The 16,184-nt window shown below is 40.0% G+C and overlaps 1 protein-coding gene and 1 long non-coding RNA gene across 2 annotated transcripts in view; one reads left to right on the forward strand and one right to left on the reverse strand.

Annotated features, from left to right (window-relative positions):
* The window catches only part of LOC135412887 (uncharacterized), a 404,646-nt gene that overhangs the window by 304,091 nt on the left and 84,371 nt on the right, over positions 1-16,184 (forward strand). The window lies entirely within an intron of this gene.
* TECRL (trans-2,3-enoyl-CoA reductase like) overlaps positions 1-16,184 on the reverse strand; it is a 104,660-nt gene that overhangs the window by 3,466 nt on the left and 85,010 nt on the right. The window lies entirely within an intron of this gene.

Raw genomic sequence — 16,184 nt, forward strand, 5'->3', positions numbered from 1 at the left:
AAATTGTATGTTCTGCATCTACAGCAGGGCTTCTTTTATGTTGTTTTAGAGAGAAGGTGGGTTTTTTCTCCCTGAGATGGTGGCATACTTGTTAGAGACAAAAGACAATTACAGTAGATATCTTTTCTTAGGCATGCTTCCCTTCTGAAATTATTTTGAAAGTTCTGGTTGTACTGAGAGTTACTCATACAATCAAATCTGTTGACTTCAAGGGTTGAATTCTTCCTTCTAAGAATTATGCTCATTACCTTTGGACTGGTGTAGTTTCAACATTTTTATCAGAGGTGGTTAAGAAATTCAGTGCTCAGAATAATTTCAATTTTCACTATTTTTTTTCTATTATAGTTTAGGATTTTTATTGACAAACTGACAACCAAACCATATTTGCCTCACTGTATGTATTCCTGCTTTTGGTAGGAATCATACAATTACAGAATAATTTTTGTTCGAAGGGACCTTCAACACCCCTGCCATTAGCACAGACATTTGTCACTAGATCAGGTTCCTTAAAGCCCTGTCCAATTTGACTTTGAACACTTCCCTTGGGACACCTACAGCTTCTCTAGGCAACTTGTTTCAGTGTCTCTCCCCACTCATTGTAAAAGATATCTTCTTTATATCCAGTCTAAATCTACTCTCTTTCAGACCTGGAAATTTTGAATCTTTGCATTTGCATTCTAAACTTGAACACATTTAATTAAAATAAGAACAAAAACATATTAGCACTTCCAGTTACTTGAGAGTCATTAATCTTTAGATTAATTTTCTTTGAGCAGCTGTAATTTCTATGCGATGCTATTTGATCGTGGTTGTCTGGGCTGTTGAGTCTAACTAGGTAGCTGATGCAGGTGTGTGGTAGATGAGAGCTGGAGCACAGATGATTGTTTGGCTCAGTGAACAAAACCTGAGTCATATGCTTGGCCTGTTGGGGAGAGGAAATCAAATTGAAGAGCATGCATTTATTGCATTGTGTAATAGAAAAGGGGAAAATAAGAAAAGAGAGAGCATGAATATGTGCATGTCTGAAGGTGTACTTGCATTCATAGACCTCTAACTCTAGAACTACTGCATTCTTTGGTCAGGATTTGGATATACAGGGGATCTTGGAAACATCATCCATGACCCAACTGTAAGGTAGCCTGTGTTCATTGCACCCCAGTGGAGAACTTGACCTACCAACTTGTAAACTGAGTTGCTTTTTTCCCTCATCCCTTTATGTACAGCTGAATGCATCATTAAATATTCCTTGGAACAGAGAGAGCCTGTTGCTCTCTGGCACATCAGGTCATTCCTAATTCATACCATAAGAACAGCTGGGATACCATTTGCCTGAGAAGGGACTGCAAGCACACAAGAATTCTCTAGTTACTTTATTTCGTGACTGTTTTGTTTGCTTCCTGTCCTGTGTTCCATCAATATTTGAAGTTTTCATTGGGCTTAGTTTCCACTCAGGATTTTCCTCAGTGTAAAAGAAGCAGAAATTACTGCAAAGTTGTATAATTTCTTATTGATATTTTCTTCTTGGGGAGGCAGTAGCTTCGATACGAATTACTTGGCAAAAGCAAGATTGTGACAGTATGCCTAAGGGCTGGCTATCAGACTAGAATGAATGAGAACATAAATGCATTAGCTGTGTGAAACACTGTAGTATATGCTAAAGTATATGCTTGTGAGTTTGTACAAGATATACAGCAGGCTTGCCTGGATAAGGAATTACTGAGATTTTGTATGAGGAGCTCTTATGTGCACTGATAGCTGGCTCTGGAGCTGTACTGGGATCTTCTGGTTTGCACTCTGCAAGAAGTTTCACATCCTGCTTTATCCTGCACTGGATCTGCGACACCACTGTGGCTATAAATGCAAACATAAATGAAAAGGGAGGTGGAGCAGTTCTTTGCTGTAATTGCCAGGTCTTTTTGCTGCAAGGGCTGGTGTCAGGTCAGCGTGAGGGTAACACTTTCCTCTTTTCACTATGTATGTCCAAACACAGTCCTCATCAGTGGCTACATTACAGCCCTTCTCTTGTGAAAAACGAATTCATTGTTGCCGGTCCCAATACGTGGGCTCTGAAGGTGGCATTCACTGGTCACATCTTCTGGGATCTGTGGGGAGGTCAGGTGCCACAAAGGAATGCATTTAAATAGTAAAAATAAAGATCAAATCATCAAAGGCTTTTTTTTTTCATAATGTAACTCTTAACTGCAAATACAGACTGTGCCACCTAAGTTTGTGGTTGGAGTATGGGGAGGTTCATTTATATGTCTGTGTGAATGTGCCTCTTAAGGGGTCAGGTCAGCTGCACCTTGGGTAGGCATGGCTTGGTTCCAGCTCACATTCGAACAACCTTCAAAACAGACCTAGGCCAAGAAAAAAGGGGGACTTGAACAGTCTAATTTATGCATGGGGATGTATGATATCATTTTTATCATTTTATATGTGGGCTGATCAGAGAAGTGATAGATCCCTTACTGTCATTCATGGAGCACAATTTCAGGATGCAGCTCAAGACACAATGGCTGCTGGGAGAGAAGGTGGGTCTCTGCAGCAGATGGGAATCAAGCTGTAATTTTGATTTCCCCATCCTGGGCCATCAGCCCAAATTGCAAAGGGAACTGCTGCAGGCAAAGGGTGCAGGGCCGTGTGGCTGCTGAATTAAGAAGGGCTGGAGGAGAGATCAGCTGGGACAGATTCTACATTACACCTCCCCACACTTTTTCAGGGAGTTGAGTAATGTTTTTTGTGTGACTGAGGCCCCTATACAATCTTGTTCAGAGTTTTCAACTTTGATGTAGTGTATTTACACTGGATCCTGAGAAACTGGTTTAGAGCCATATTATAGGAAATGTGGTTTGGAATTCCATATAAATAAACTGCACTTCTAGTATAGTACCAGTTCATAGGTGCTCACAAGACACTTCTGCAAAACAAAAAGAATATGGAACCTTTTTTAGAAATACATGGTTTTGATCAAGAAGAGAATGCAATATACATTTAGCAGCATTTCATTTCTCGATTTGTGAAGGCTGATGAGATCATTTCAGTGTGAATGTTTTTCAAATAGGCAACAATTGAAACAAGATCAGGTTTACAAGAGATTTATGATTCTAGAAGTAATTATAAAGAGTGGTACTAAGACAGAGCACCTAAAATAATGCAACTGAATTAAGATATATGTATAACAAATCCTGTCAAGAATAATTAAGGTCAACAAACACATTGAAAAATCTCACTCAGGTAAAAAATAGGAAGGTTCTTTAGTCATTAATACCATTCTAAACCTGAAAGATGTTATAAACTCAACGAGAGAGGAGGACAGAAAGTATAGGAATGAGTTACCCACAGAGCACAGAAGTTACAACATAAAGTTTTCAGTTTGGAGTCACTTTCATGACAGAGTGAAGCATTTCTACTCTTAACATTGCAGCAAACTTTACAAGAACTGAAAATGCAGACATTATTAGCATCTTTAAAAAGACACAACTTTTGTGGATAAAAATACAATGTAAAAAGGTATGAAAATAGTGATCAGCATCGGTAATGATGTTTGTCTGCTGTCTTGACTGCCTTTTGCTCTCCTGGAGTCCACCCATGGTAGTGCCACTCTCTCCTATCTCTTCTCCATAAAACATGCCTGGAGATGTGGAAGCTCATTTTTGTCATTCAGGTCAGGGCTGCACGTTGGTTAAGAGCTTGTATCTCGGAATGGACAGCTGCCAGAATTGTTGAGGCAATTTATTAGCATCCTGGGATTCAGAGTCATCTGGGGCAAGCACATGGCAGCCAGTTCCCTCTGTGTCTTGTTTTCTTTTGTTCTATAAATTGAAAGTCATGCTATTTGCCATCTCCTGCATTCCAGGTGTACACCCAAGTAATGCACTGTGTAGGCGCCAAATATCTTGAGTCAGTTGCTTGGCTATAAATATTAATAGACCAGAATACTTGACTTGGTGACCTAATTTGGGCATTAACTCAACAGGTTCACTGCCAATAGCATTAAAATATGAACTCCTCTAAAAGCTTGACCTCTTAATCAAATACAATTTTGCAGGTTAAATAGTAACCTTATGATGGGTGGGAGAGACTCGGGATGATCTAGGTTGTAAAATTCCAAGTTGTGTCTTCAGTGGCAGCTTTTCATTCAGTTTAGCAGATCCTCACCTGCCCTAGCTGACAAAGAAATTTTTTTGGCACTCAGAGGACACTCACTTTGTGTGTTAAAGTGGCCAGAAGCTCTACAGTAAAATGCAGTCTGAGAACATCAGTGAGATGCTTGGATTTATCAGTGTAGTATTGCTGAATAATTGCAAAGAGCCTCACCTGAGCTGGCAAGTTGGAAAACGAAGTAGAAGGTTGTAGAAGAGCATTATGATAGGCTGTGTTGTGCTTAATGATGTTATATTTTGAATTTGGGAAGGTCACAATCTGATAGAGACTTTTAGTGATACTAACTAGGATTGGTGCTTCTAAATCACCGTCAACACATCTGAGTTGCATCTGGTCCCATCAAACATGCTGTAGCTCTCGAAATGCAGCTAAACAGAGAAATTTCCCAGTCATGATCTTAAGGTGTCATTACAAATATTTACACTTTGAGCTAAAAGGAACACCATTTCCAAAAGACCTCACCACCGACCAGCTTAGATAAGAGTTGCTCAGATAAGAGTTGCAAAAAAAAGAGCATCATACTGTCATAGCCAGTTTGATACCTGTGAACAGTGGAGTCTCTTTTTTTGCAGCAGACTCCATATTTTATATGTACAAATAAGAAATGTGTCAAAATGTGTTTTTTCCACTGGAATAGTGCAGTTTCAGCAAAGCAGAAATTTCATGAGTACATTTACATTTTGATGGCTTTTTTCAGTTGGAAGAGGTGGAAGCAAATAGCTTGCTCATGTCATTTAAGTAATGCTGAATTGTTTGTCTCAATTAGTTAAAACTTTTAATTTTTATGCTATTTAATTCCATTGAGACTTTTATACTATAACATTCATTTTATGCTAAAATGTTCTCTACTTTCTTTTATATTGCTTCAGTGTTGACTTAAAACACTCTCTTCTCTTTTTAAACAAAAAAGATTCAACTATATGAAAACACAGCTTTTTGGTCTTTCACAAGTTTCACAAGTATTTTTAAGTATTTTTAAGGTTCACAAGAAATATCAACTTTTGTGCTGTTTTGCAATACAAATTCACTTCATAATGACATAAGACTTCACTGAACAGAAATATTTTCTTCACGGTTCTAGTCAATAAATTGCTTTTGGACTGTTACAAGTACTGACAGGAGGTATTATTACTTCTGCTGGGTGGTATTTCATCATTATGTCTTCAGTTTGAGTTCTGTCTAGAATGTGTTTAAGTACTCATCATATTGATCTTGTATCACAGGCTTGCTCTTTACATTTAAGAAAAAGAGAGGTATGCATTATTCAGTGTTTCAGTGATTGTGACCTCACACTGTGTATAAAGGAGGTGGTTGATTACTTTCCAAAAAGACATTTATGCAATTCCTATTCAGGTTATCCTAGCAGAGCACTCTTTGCTGTTTGGTTTTTGTGTTTTGTTCATTGTTCTTTTGATTAGGATTTTTTTTTTTTGTCTCTGGATGCAAGTTGTTGTTTCTACTCACAAACCAAACAACTATTTCTATTACTCAGCCATCTGGACTTTCTGTTTGTTTGAGGGTTAGGTTAGTCGCTTTTCTTGGAAAGGGTTTGTTTTTGTCGATCATCAACGTGAATTTCTTAGGATACCTGGGGTAGATATGGTGAATGGGCTAGTTCAAAGCAAACTTAGGCAGCACAGCCAACAGTTTAGCCTGAGCTAACATCCAGACTATCTGGATGTGTGCACTCTTTGGTGTGTTCTGGAGCCTACTGTCAACTCAAAGCCACAGACACACCACTGTCAGCAACACAAGTAGCTTCTGTAAAATGAGCTTGATAAAACATACCCACAAAGTAATAGGTCATTTTAATACCAGGATGAACTATTGTGATGGTGACTGTGATTTTGTAGTTTCTTGTCTGTAATTTATGCTGGTGACATGTGGCCTTCATTTGCAGATGATGTTTGCTCCGTCCCTAAGGACATGACTCTTGATTTCAGTTTGCTTCTACAGCAAATCTCTTGCCTTTGTGAATCACGCTTCTGTCTTAGATAAACCTGATCAAATGTCTTTAGTTTCTCACTGAGGCATGTGATCTACATCCTAAGCAATACTCTTTTGTCCTCTCTCAGATCAAAGATAATCAGGAAAGCACTGAGACAGAGTTGAGATGCAGTGCTTTACACAATGCAGCTGTGCAGAACCAACCGTAGTACGTAGATATGCACTAAGTCTGAACTGGTGGGCTCTTGGTAGGTTGACCAAGGTTAGAGCCATAAGAATAAATTTCTTTTGGACTGCTCACACATAACTTTTTGATGGTTTTAACAGTTTCAGAACTGATTTTAGGATTGCATTTTGAAGTTTAGTCTTCATGCAGTAATTGTGACTGAAGATTTCTGCACTGATTTAGATTTGTGGTAAACAAGAAATAGACTTCTCCCTTCTCCCTGCTGCCACAGCGGTTGATGAGAAGCAAACCTAAATGAGGTGTGCTACTAGTATGCTTTCTACCCTTACTTTTACAATCCTTGTAGTATGTGAACACATTATGACTTTGGGTGAGGTACATTTTGATCATACTGCAATTATCAAGAACAGATAGATCTGCTCTCCTGTATGATTCCCAGAATGGGAAGAAATATTACACATTTGTTTTCTCTAAAACTTTCTCAGAGCAGTACAATAAACCAGGCTTTCACAGAAATGTATAGCTAAATGTCCAAGCTTCTTTAGGTAGCCTTTCCCCTGTATTCCTGCTGTGAATTCATCCCTAAGCCTGCTATGTTGGATGGCAGGAAACAGAACGGGGAAGAAGAGTGGCTGTGAATGAAACTGCTTAACAGAGAATTTGCAAGCCTTCTCTCTGCTGTCAAAAACCAAGAACCAGAGGTGATATGCTCCATGGTTATTGGGAAATTGTTTTCCCATTTATTTTATGCCCTGAGTGGTCTTAGAACTGTATCAGTGCTGTGCATTAAAAAGGAAGACTAAAGAAAGTTACAGTATTTTGCTTGACTTGTCTCCGCTGCTAACAAAAGAAGCAAACAAGAGGTCATAGCGTGTATAAAGCCCACAGAACAACATGTCTCTTACTCCTGAGGTTCTGCATGCAAACCAAGCATAAAAAACCCAACAAACTGAAATGTTAAAATAAGCATTTCTAATAGTGGTGTTAAGGGATCATTTGCTGTTACTATGACATTTCAGCAGCAGTTCTGAAAAAGGTGAAAGATTCCTTGGCCATGCTGGTCCAGATATTTTATGGCACATTTTCCACTGCAGATGGTCATGTCAGAGCTGAAGGCAGTCAGGACAAAGAAAAAGAATGTGCTATCCCCCCAAATTATAGTTTCCAGGGCTACAAAACTGAGAAATAAAATTAAAGGCATGACTGTCATTTGGTGACACTGAAAATGTTTGCTAAGTGTTCCAGTAAAGATGATACAGTAATGGTGTCACATTGTGCATTTATATGTCACAATGCTTTTTACAGTAGCTATAGACTTTCAGATGCACTCCTTGATAATCCGGCAATTTTATCATCAGGGAGTGATAACCTCTCAGATATGAAAGCTGATGTCAGCGTCTTCTGCCACTTTGATCTGCTCAAGCTGATGCCTTGAAAATTAATGAGAACGCTACATATGAAATCAAAATCAATCTACTGCGGATTTTTTCCTCTCTCTGCCTTTCCAGGAGAGCTGGCAGAGGGAGGGGGTTGGTAGGAGACATGCGTTATCAAATCTGAAGTGTGGCAGAGTATAAAGGCTGTAATCTCATCTCAGGATTCTTATGGCTTTAATAAACTCTTCATGCCTCACTCTCGTGGTTTACTGCATCATAGGGACCCCTCTGCAAAATTGCAGCCATAAATTTTCCCTTCTGCTGGACAGATTTTACTCCCTTGCTTTGGTATATGTGTCATCTCGCTTTCAACAGAGTCGAGACATGACAAAACTGATTAAATATTTGTATTACCTTTTTCAAAATATACAGAGAAAAACAATTTCTTAGGATAAGGGAAAGAAGGCAAAAGCATTGTTGAGTATAATTTGCAAGGACTTCTTTGTGCTTACAAACACACAAAGAAAAGAAAAATTCAACTCCTGTCACCTCTTGGGATAAAAATTCCTTGTTACTGGATCTAAGATTGGCAAAATATCTTTATTACCATTGGCATTAGTCAATCATCCAAAAAAGCATTATTGTCCTGCCATCTGTTCCCACATCTGCTTAAATCCTGATGGCCCCCAAGAAACTGTCTGCCATTAGCAGTGATCCCTAAAAATAAAGTCCTTTTTACTATGGGTAAGTGAGCTAAGTAGACCGTGTTCTCCCTTAAGATGGTCGTCTGGCTGTGATTGCACATTAATTATGTTTGGGGCTGACAGCTGTAAATTGCAGTAATTGTTTGTTGGCTTCTGCTGGAGGAATATGTAGGGTGGAGGCTATTTAGTCTCTGTTCTTTCTCTCCAAGGCCCAGGCATGGCCTCAGCTCACCCTGCTGCTGGCAAAGCTTCCTCCTGTGCTTCATGTACAGCTCACTGGGGCCAGCTTATGTGGCACAAGGCTGGCAATAGCAATTGCCGTTGAATTGAGCACAGCAAGGTGTGACACCTCTGTGCCCCTGCTGCTGTCACCCAGGCTAAGCCAGTGATCTTACTGCAGGGCCCATTCCCAAGAGGCAAGCTCCGAGGGCTGCCGTTTCCTCAGCCAGGAGTGCCAGAGCTGTGTTCTGCAATGATGGGATATCTGTGCCTCCTCTGTTTTCCAGCAGGGAAGGCCTCCCCAGAGCTGCCAAGAGAGGGAAATTGCAGAATGCAATTAGAGTCGATACAGCTGGCAAGCACCTATGGCAGCAGTTCGGTACACTCAAGTGAGCTAGCAGTTGGAACTGGAGGAAGGCATCTCGGAGCACTCTGTGCATGCATTTAGGGTGAGGTCTGCACTATAAGGAAACTACTTACAGCTAGAAGTAAAGTTTTATGTGTTTGGTCTTCATTGCATACTCTTTTCAACATTGAAATGGGATGACAGTGTGACACTAGTAAAATATTTACTTTATAATGTTTTGGCCACTAGGAAACAAACTAATCAAAAGCTTTTTGGGGGGAGGAGTTAGATGATCAGAGAAGCTTTTACCTGGACAATTACTTTAAGAGCTTCATCTCTGTTTTCCTGAAATTCTCAAGTAAGGTGCAGAAAAAGGTAGGATACTTCCATTATGAAAAACTACTTAGCACTAAAACTAAAGAGTTAAAAGCATTCCCCTTACTTTTCATTTGTTTCAGGGACTTGTGTTCAAATAATCATGGCATAATATATTGAAGGCTCTTTTACTGATAATGAAAAATAAATTTAAATAACCCTCATGCCTTGGTATAAATGCCACGAAGTTTGAAAATGCAAGTCTTGAGTACCAAAACTCAAAGGTCTTCAAATTAAGAACCAATTTTAAATTTGCACTCATCATGCTGGTTTCAGTGGGAACAAGTCTAAAAGGATGCAGTACATGAATTGAAAAAGACTCATATTAAGTCTCTACATTCCTAAGGAGAGGAAGAAAAGATACTACACCTTAATATGAAGACACATGCAAGATAAACATTTCATAGTTAAGGAAGAATGTAAGATGAATGAGAAGGAGAATGGATAGACAATTACTGGGAGTTTCTTCTGCCCTTATTTCCTCTTGTCCTAAAAATCTAAGAACTCATTCTGATCATCTACATCCATGGTGGGACCCATTGTATGGCAGCAGAGGTGCTTCTGTAGATTCCTAACCAGATCTAGTTTCATTTGTAATTTGTAAATGAAGATCAGTGATTAAGGCCTTCTGTTTTAGCTGGGTGTAACCCATCCTGAAACAGGTAGCTCAACAGTTAGCTTTATGTATTCACAGTGTTCCTAGAAGCTCTGCACTTCCATAAAGGTGAATAATTCAGCGTGGGGGAAAGAGAGGTTGTGATGTGGTTGTTTTGGGTTTTTAATTATTTCCCAGTTCATTATTTTCTTGCTATTAGCCTGGGGAAGATTTTGAGGCATACAGTTTTCTACAGCCCCTTTGCTCGTTACAAGCATACCCACAAGGAACACTTTTGCAGTGTGTTGCACCTCTGGTCTGTAGGACACTCTTGCTACTTGTAATCCAGAGTGCTGAAGATGGAACATAAAGCCCTCCTACAGTGTGTGTGTCAGCTGTAGTAAAGGCCTTGAGATGTGCATGATGAAAAGACCTTGAGGACCTTTATAGTGTCTCACTGATGTTTTGCCTAACAGGTTGTAACAAAAAAGATGATTGAAATATGGAACACTAGATTCTTGTTCTCAGTGGGTAGAAAAAAATAAAATGAGGCTTTCCAAAATACTTATGGGATTTAGGAAGACTGGTCTCTTAGGAATTCATTAGGAATTCATAGAGCTGGACAGGAAATTGATATCCAAAAGATATTTCAGCAGCAAATCCTTGCTGGATTGTTAAAGGCGTTCTATTTCCAGACAAAAAGCTGAAAAGTCCATTTCAGGTCACTTTCCGTCTTTGAATTTTAGGGATCTATGGAGTTTCATTCCAAGCTAATTGGAAAAGAGGTTAGGGTATACATTATTCTGGCAACTTGTATTTTGAGCCCTCTCCATCTCCTCTGGACAGGATCTCCTGAAGTACTGGTATTTCCAGTGTGACACTGTGCTAAAAGATATGTGACTGAGCTGTACCTTACAGCCTGTCACCAAGATTGACACAGTGCTTTAGGGAAGATGTAGTTCGCAGAAGGATCTTGGGCCACAAGCGGGGCAAAGAGCTACAAGTTCCACAAGCCACCTTGGGGATCTCAAATGAAGAAGCAGCCACTGTAGCATTGTTCTGTCAGTTTTAGCCACACAAGGACTATGCTCATTAACCTTCACATCACTTTGCAAGGTCTATTTGCCCAAGACTTTTCTTGAAGGAGAGAGGTTATATGCTGAACCGATTTGACAATAAAAGCATCAATGTCAGTTCTGCAATCCTTTATGAACTCATAATGTTTTAAATTGAAATACATTTGTTCAGAGCCTGCCCTGGATATATATCCATCAGAGAGGAAAATAAAGTATCGTGCTATTTCTGATTCACCAGCAGCTGTACAGAGGCTGCTGTTCTATGTCAAATGTGCTACTTAACTGGGTGGAACAGGGGAAACAAAAGTTTTCACAGCCATATCCTCCTTCCATTGTCCTGCTGTGTTGCACTTCCAAGACATTGGGTTCCTAGTCAAAATTTGCCTGTGCACTGGAAATTTTCAAAGATATCCAGGACAGCTTATTGTCCAGCTCCCACACCAAACCCTACACATTTCAGGATCAAGATATGAGTCTACTCAGACAAATAAGATGTTGTTTCTTGTACATGTCTTCATTCCCTGTAGCTGTACATACAGGACCAGAACAGGATTCCAGAACGAGTCAGTGCAGGGGCCAAGGGAGAAATGGACGGATATCTGCTAAGCAAGGGAGTGTGCAGGAGAACGTATTAGCCCATTTTCTCCCCAGTATTCTGATCATACCTGTTTTAGTGAGATTTGTGATCCGTGCTGTGTCCTAGAGCATCAGGGCATCAGAGGATTCAGTCAGTGTAAAGCAACTTCTTGTTCACAGGAAACATTGCACTATCTGTGCTCTTGAGCTGGATATCTCAAGAGCCAAAGGCAAGCTACAGATGTGGTAGCAGTGTTTGGATTATTTTCTTTCATTGTCATGCATTGTCCCTGTCACTTGGTATTTGCTAGTTTTCTGCCCATTATGCTTGCTCAGCTACTTAATCAGTTCTCATAACAGAGCTACAAGAAACAGGTTAAGCTACATATTAATGTTTCAGTGCAACACTGCAATTTGATAACAATAAACAGAAGCTTTTATGAGGCTGTAAATGTCTCTTCCATTTATAAATATTGTACTATAACTGCAGGCTCTAGGGTTATCAGGCAGTCAAACCTTTCACCAAAGCCAAACAGTTCCTAAAGTACCACTCTTAAAAACCTTTTGCAGGCATTAATGTTTCATTAGTTCTCTCAAATGGGTCTCCTTGGGAATCTGTATGGCAAGTAAAATCTAGTTCTAGCCCATGGAAAAATTAACTGCATATTTAATTCCTTTCTTCAGAATTTACTCCACATGGCTTGTGGTGGTATGTAGCTGGTATTCCAAATGCACTCAGTTTAAAGGGTAGCAGTAAAATTAATAACATATGTACAGATGTACATTGTACCAGTGTGCACTCACCCTCCAGCCAGGTTTCTTTCTGACCATCCAGCTCTCCATCTATCCCTTGCTTTTTCACTGAGGGAGGCTGTGTCTACCCTGAACATGTGCGTACTCAACAGAGCATATTGCCAAGCCTGCTGAAGCTCTGAGTATGCTTGTACTACCATGCAGCACCCTGAGGGGATAGTCTGCATCTTGGAAAGTGTGTCATTTAGCTAGTGAGATACAGCCCTGAAGTTTGAAAATCTGTCTATGCAGGATATGGCTCTTCTGCTGCTCGTTCTGGATCAGTCTAATTTTGCCCCAGCTGGGCAACCTGCATTGCATGGGGCTGGGATGTGCACAGATGGGCAGGTCTGCATGTGAATCTCTCCAAACTTGACGCCTCCTGTCTCTGCTCAGCCAAGCCAAATTTACGGAAACTACACTGAAATTGCACCCACAGTGTAACAACCAATGAAGCACTGTCCAGGTATTTGATTTATTCACAGATTTTCAGGGAAGCAGAGACTGCTGTGATTGCCATAAATGCACATATTTTCTGTCTAATGTCCTACTTGAAACAAATTGTGCCAGTAGCACACATAGCCTGTGTTTTCACCATTCCTTTTTACCTCTAGCCTTGTAGAGTGCATATCCTCAGGTCCTGCCCAGTGTTTAAATGTGTGTAATTGGCAACCTGTTGTTACTGCACATTGGCATGGAGCTTTATAATTGGTGTGAAAGAAAATTATTTGGACATCTGTAGTGGCTTTGTTTTTTCCAGTTCATATGTGGCCTTCCAAGCAGTGTTTAATTTTGTGTAGCTTACCTGGTAGACTTTTGATATAAAGTTCAGCCAGAGTGCAAGTGGGTCAGATTGAACCTGCATCTTTTAATTCACAAGTGACTGATTGTTTATCCTCTGTGGGAAGGCTTTTGGGGACAGTCAAGGCCTGAATTGATCAGCTGATATGCTTTGTAAGCAATTGTGGTCTTATAAGGCCTCTTAGAGGTAGAAAAAAAAAGGAAATGCCAGCATGCTCCCTTTGTTGGGATGTTGGGATTTGGCGTGATAGGCACTGGAGGGAGTAGAGAAGTAAGAGAAGGCAGGAACATGTCAGGGACATGTATCTCTGGGTACCTAGGTGCGGGTGATGAAGTGGGCATGAGCATGTGAAGTCTCAAGGTTTATACTGCTGTCCACACTGTTGGTTTGAGTAGGGTTGTAGTTCAAACTACAGTGAGCTGAGCTGTTCCTTACTTGGTAGCGTCCAGCTCAGCACGACCTTGGCTCTTTCAATTAAGAGAACCTTGGATTTGGGGATGAAATGAACTGTTAGCATTGGGCAGAAGGGTGAGTCTGTTTTTGAGAGTAAGCTCCAACATGGTTATCCCTGATGTCAGCATGTCTGTAGATTTCTGCAAAATGTCTACATTCATCTCATTCATCTCACATCTCACTGTTATTGAACCAATTGCAAATATGTCTCCTGATACCCAAAAGCATTAGTAAGCAGGGAGTCAGCAAAAAACGGTCTCATATCTGAAGGGTCCCCCAGGAACCTGATTGGACTGATTAGTCTACAATATCTGTTTCTATGGTCTGGAAGAAACTGTTTTTCCAGTCTCTGGCAGGAAAAACAAACAAACAAACAAACAAACAAAAACTAACAACACTGAAAATTATAGAATTAGTAGAATGAAAAACAGTAATGGATATGACCACTTTGTATGGTCCTGTGAGACTGTGTGGTACCATTGCTTGATTTGAACTACCCCTTTAGCATGGTTGACAGAAGATTATACGTCCAGAAAAGTACACTGTAATTCCTACTGGCTCGATGGTGTTGAATATCTCACAAAATGGTGTCTCAGGAAAGGAATTGAGCATTGCAAGAGTAGCAACCAACACAATGTGAGCTGATGACTTCTGCAAATATCTGCCTGTGGCAAATCATTATAATAGGGCAAAGGAATGTTTTCCTGGTCCATGTGTTGAAGGCACTTGTCCTGCGATATCACATGGTCATTTGCAGTGAGTACAGAGTCTCAATTTGTGAGTTCACTGTCCAATTTTTCCCTCTTTCTTTCTCTCACACTTCATAAAATTGCTGTCTGTGGCAGTGACAAGGCAACATGTAAATACCTTTCAGAAGGGTTATTCATCATTAATGCAGGCAGTTTGAAGTCATAAGCAAGCAGTATTTCGCAGAAAAACTTTTTAATGAGAATGGCATTAAGGAATTTAATTTAAAAACTGTTAAGGGATTCTTTGCACATGCCTCCAGCTTCTCAGCCTTCCACTTCTTTTTCTGTCCACTAAAGATTTTTTTTTTTTAAAAGAAAGGCAATTTGGGGTTCATTGATTTCTCATAGCATCTTCGCCACTCAGCTCCTCACAAACAAAAACTGCAAAAAGACTTTAGACTCAGGGAGAAGTGCAGCAGGGATTTTTTGATACTGGAAATCTCTAGGGGAAAAAAGGCATCATGAAAATAATTGGCTGGAAAATGAAGCTGGCCAAAATGAGTATATAAATAAAGTGGAAATATTTAACAGGGAAAGAACAGCAAACCTCAAGTTGGGGTGAATGATCTTCCTGTGTTATTGCTCAGTCAGGAATTACAGGGTCAATGCAGAGATTATTTGGTATTGATCTTTGGCCTGGCTTTATGCAGAGCATAAGTCTCTGAAATTACAATGGTCCTTGCAAATTTATTACAATAGGTTAAAATTTGTTAATCACTTTGGAAATGCAGGTCATGGACTCTGAACTAGAATAATAAAGCTCTAAGCCACTACCAATTATCTGAGAAGTTTGTACAACAGGATGGTTCAATTACCCTGTGTGCAGGTTTCCCAACTAAACTGCAGCCAGGCCACAATCACCATCTGTCCTTTCCTAAGTAAATGACGTTGCCAGCCCTCCCCAAATTAACACCATATCCTACCATCAACAGTTAATTCTCATTAGTGAGATATATCTGCAAACTGTTACAAGGATATTTAAGTATAATATTATTAACAGAATCAAAATATGCCAGACATGAGAAATGGGAGGCATTAGAAAAAGCTATGGGAACGCATTACTGTTCAGGGGAACAGCAAGGGGATGCTTTCTTATCTACACAGTAATAATGGCTGTGCTGTCGTATCCCATTGCTCCTGATAAAGGAAGAGGTCATTGTTGTACATATTTTTTGACAGAATGAGGTCGTTGACGTTATCCCTGATTAGTTGAATAATGGTCATGACAGATTCTTAGTTGTCTTACCTTAGAAATGACAGTCTGCTTTCCTATCCTGACCTTTTTTTCTTAAAGGGAACTATACTTGCAAAACAGCAGCAGAAGTTAAGAATCGTGGGGGTTGGGAAAAACCTCTCTCCTTGTGAAAGAACAGTGGAAAGAAAAGGTGAAGAAACTCTACTGGCTGCTGTAGCAACAAACACTCCTGTTTATCTTGTGGTGCAGTGCATATGAAGGATATGATCTCTGTGGCAGAGGAGCTGGTGGAAGAAATTCCTCCACCTCAGCCATGGCAGATTGTTGCCCCTCAGATGAGGAAGGAGAGGCCCTCTCAAGGTTATTTTATTAGATCATCTGCTTTGCCCTCCATAGCATCTCAGCCCTGTGCCCTGCTACCAAGCATAACAACGTGACTAAAACATCTCTTAACATTTAACAGCCCCATTAATTTTCCATTGATGCACCACTCAGGCTAAGGGATTTGCACCCTTGACCTTGGGCATCTAACACATAAAATATTAGATTATGTTTTTGTAACTCTCTTGTAACTTTCAGTCTTTCAGTGCTGGGAGCGCAGACGGTTATAACCAGCTTAGTCAGACAA

This window comes from Pseudopipra pipra, chromosome 4, assembly GCF_036250125.1.
Source record: "Pseudopipra pipra isolate bDixPip1 chromosome 4, bDixPip1.hap1, whole genome shotgun sequence".
NCBI classification, from domain to species: domain Eukaryota; kingdom Metazoa; phylum Chordata; class Aves; order Passeriformes; family Pipridae; genus Pseudopipra; species Pseudopipra pipra.